Source organism: Durio zibethinus, chromosome 14 (genome assembly GCF_047325235.1).
Source record: "Durio zibethinus cultivar Kanyao isolate XHJ-2024 chromosome 14, ASM4732523v1, whole genome shotgun sequence".
In the NCBI taxonomy this organism is placed as follows: Eukaryota; Viridiplantae; Streptophyta; class Magnoliopsida; order Malvales; family Malvaceae; genus Durio; species Durio zibethinus.
In genome coordinates, this window is record NC_143175.1 from 7,034,388 (window position 1) to 7,038,455 (window position 4,068).

The 4,068-nt window shown below is 25.3% G+C and overlaps 1 pseudogene across 1 annotated transcript; it reads left to right on the forward strand.

The window, feature by feature from the left end:
• The first annotated feature begins 500 nt into the window (after nucleotides 1–500).
• On the forward strand, nucleotides 501–1,723 carry LOC111293907 (putative calcium-binding protein CML35 pseudogene; annotated as a pseudogene). The gene has a single exon (XR_016327471.1). The product of XR_016327471.1 is annotated as a putative calcium-binding protein CML35 pseudogene (transcript).
• Nucleotides 1,724–4,068: the final 2,345 nt, after the last annotated feature.

A 4,068-nucleotide genomic window follows, 5' to 3' on the forward strand; every position in this document is an offset into this window, starting at 1 on the left:
ATCTCATACTTATATTTTGTATATGTTTAGATATATTTAATACATTAATTTTTTATTTAATAATATAAATTGTATTTTAGATTTACTAAAATTAATATATGTATATTTAAAAATATATATTTATAAAAAAATTATTTAAATATATAAATTAAAAATAAAAATTTATTTTTTATTTTTTAAAAAGTTCATATAAAATATACCAATACTTATTAAATATACACAAAAATTAAAATATAGATAAATTTAAAATATTTATTGAAATACAAAATAAATATAATATAAAACTTAAAAAAAAAAAGATAATAAACATTTACTTTACATGTTTCATACCTTACTCATTACCATTTTCTAGATTGGGTGGATTCCAATCTAAACTTTCATGCTTTTATAACAAAATTTTTCCACCATATCAAACAAGTGGAGGACAAAATGAAAGTATATTATAGTAAAAGCAAACAAAAGTCCTATATAAATGCAAATAAATGGTTCATAAAAATTTTCATCAAACGAAGCTTCCTGGAACTTGCAATGGAACTAACACTTGGCCAACCATTTAAGCACCCCACTTTCTCCCCTCCTTCCCCTCAGTTTCTTTCTTCTTCTCTTTCTTCACCTACCCCAATTTATTTGCATTATTCCTTCCTGTTTTCTTAAATCATCATGAAACTTATCAACAGGTTAAGTCCCAAACGTCTCTTTCGATCTAATAAAAAGGACCGATTCGTCGTCTCCAAATTGGACCCTTCGTCGTATAGTTCCGGTTCTGCTACGTCCTCGTCTTCTTCCTCGTCAGAATCCGTGCCTTCGGTCCACAAAGGAAATCAGTACCTTTCGACCGGTACTGCTGGTTTCGGAACACCCACCAGCGTTCTTCCGGAAATATCAGGTGACTGGTCGGATTTTTCCGCTAATTTTTATCTAGAACTTTGTCAAGCGTTTAAAATAATAGACAAAGACAACGATGGCGTTATAACGAGAAGCGAGCTCGAGGCTTTGCTTAGCAGGGTCGCCAGGCAGCCGCTCAGCCGAGAAGAGGTTTCGCTGATGCTGAGCGAGGTATATGGCGACGGCCATGGGTGCATCAGCCTGGAAACGTTGATGAGCCATGTGGTTTTACCGGCTTGCGACGCACCAGCTTGTGAACCGGAGCTGAGGGAGACTTTTGATATTTTTGATACGGATCACGATGGGAAGATCACGGCGGAGGAGTTGATGGCGTTTTATAAGGAGAAAATTGGTGATGAGCAGTGCACGTTAGAGGATTGCCGGCGCATGATAGCCAGTGTTGATAAGAATGGAGATGGGTTCGTGTGCTTCAAGGACTTCTCCAGAATGATGGAGATGCAGAGATGATCGTGGTTTGGGGTTTTATCCACAGTGTGTTATTGATAATCGTGTGACGGAGATGTTCTTGGTTTAATGTGGAAAAAGAGAAATTAAATTTTCTGATTTATTTTTTATTTTTATTTTTCCTTTAAATTTCGTGTAAGTGGATTTGGGATGTTAAATATCAGTACGGTAGATCGATCAGAGTCAGGTGGCTCAAATTGATTGATCTGAAGGCACAAAATGTGCTTCTCTACCGTACGGTATACATAAGACCGGAAGAAAAAAAGTCATTTTTTATGGTCAAATTATGTAACATTTATCTGTATTTTAGTTAAAAGTGAATTTAATCTTTTTATCTTAATATAATCAAATTAGATCTTTATATTTTATTTAATTATTAAATTTAATCAAATTATTATTAGTTTTAAATTTTTTATTAAAATAGATAATGTGGCATTTTGATTATTTTGCTTTTGTAGTAATTAATTTTATAGACGTATAAAGTCAATGTGGTTGAAGAGGATGTTGCGACAAAAATTTTTAATACGTTATTATTTTTTTATGTCAATTTTTTTAAAAATTATCTGGATTGTTCTTTTATTTTGGTTAAATAATAATATTAGTTTTTTTTATTTTAATATATATTTAAATTTAATTTTTTTATATCAATTAATTATTAAATTTAAGATTTGACGTAAATAATATATAAAAAATAAATTATAAATTCGGTTGGGATAATTTTTTATATTTAGTTAAATTTGTTTTGAATATTTAAATTAGTAATTGGATTTAATTTGACAAAATGGATTGATTTCAAATTAAATTATAAACTCAACATAAATTAAATTATATTTTTTTATCTTTTATTTATTTATTTATTTGTTAATTTCTAAGTTAATATTTTTTAAATATGAAAACTAAAAAATAGATAAATTTTTTTTTTAAATGACAAAAATGCAAAAGTTAGATTAAAAAATTTATAATCAATAAACTCATATACACAATTAACAATAAAAACAGTTGAAAGCATTTTATTTTTTAAAAAACTTTTTCGATATTAAATGGGTTTTGAATTTCATCTCGTTATTAGGTTTTAAAATTATTTTTGGATCAATTGAATTTAATTATAAAATTAGATTTTAAGCTCAAATTTAAATGTCTAAAATTATTTTATTTATTATTTATTGTTAAATTGGTGAAGGTCAAAAAATCAAAATGAGTAAAAAAAAAGCAAAAAAAATATAGAAATCAAAATTTGAAAAAAAAATGAAATTTTTTTGAAAAGATTGACTTGTAAGAATTTTAAGAATTCAATAACAATCGATTTTTGGGTATTAATGATTTTTAGGTTTTTCGGATAAATTTTTTCTATGATCGTTGAATTTTTTAATTATTGATTTCTAAAATTTCCATTGAAATAAGGGTTCTTTGAATAAGACTTACAAAGAAAAGTAAGAGGAAAACAAGAATGAGAGAGGAAAAAAAAGGAAAATTAGAAAAAAAATAAAATTTTAATTCTTATAACAAATTAAAAAGACGCCATTTTGGAAGATAAGTCTAGTGCAACTCACATGTGACCTATACATTGACTTTGTTTACAGCTTTACCTATTTATATTGAAAAGTTTTTTTTGTCTTTTATTTTAGTTTTATTTTACTTATCTTAGATTAAATTTTAAATTCGATAATTAATTGATATATAAGGATCAAATTTAAACACATATTAAAGTAAAAAGACTAATTTCACCATTTAATCAAAGTATAAGGATGACTTGTACAATTTGAAAAAAGTTGGTATGAAAAATGATGACATGTTAAGAAATTTTGCCTCTTTATCATCTTTAACGAGGTGGACTTTACATGTTAACAAAGTCAATGTCTATATAAATAAAAATGTCACGTTTGAAAAATCAAAATGTCACATTATCAATTTTAATAGAAAAAGTTTGAACTTTTAGCAATTTGACTAAATTCGGTAATTAAATCAAATATAGAAATCCAATTTAAACATATTAAAATAAAGACTAATTTCATCATTTAATTAAAGTATAGATATATGTTGCATAATTAAATTTTTTTTTTTATCAATTTCAAGTTTACGTTTGTTGGAATCTTATTCTATTTTTATTAATTTTAAAATTTATGAAAATTTCGAGAGGAAAAAAAAAGACGAGAAACAATTATAAAAGGCAAATGATAGAAATAGATGAATAATTTATTGATAATAATTTTTGCTATGATTTATTCATGATTAAGCATTATATTTTTGAATTTGTCGATAAATTGTGATAAAATAATTTTTTTAATAAATTTATTAGGTAAAATGAAAAAATTGAACTGAAAGAAACTTAAAAGTTTATTACTGCTAAAAAAGGTTTTCATTTTGAACTACTGTAAAAAGAGAGATGGATCATTGGTGACAGTTTTATTTCTTTTATATATCTGTTTAAATTTTGTTCTCTAAAGTAAAGTCTCTAATGTTAACTTTTTTTTTTTTCACGTTTCCAATCTAAATTTTTTCCATTACTATCATGATTTCTTTTTCTTTTGCAATTAAAAATCAAGGACTAAAATTAAATTAAATTTGTTATCAAAATTAAAATTATAATGATAAAATTTAATATTAGAAAGTGACAAAATTTAATATTAGACATAATATAGTAATAAAGGCCTTGATTTCAAGTAATAAGGACTTTATGTCATGTTTGGTGTACAAGATTATAATAGAATAAGATAAGAT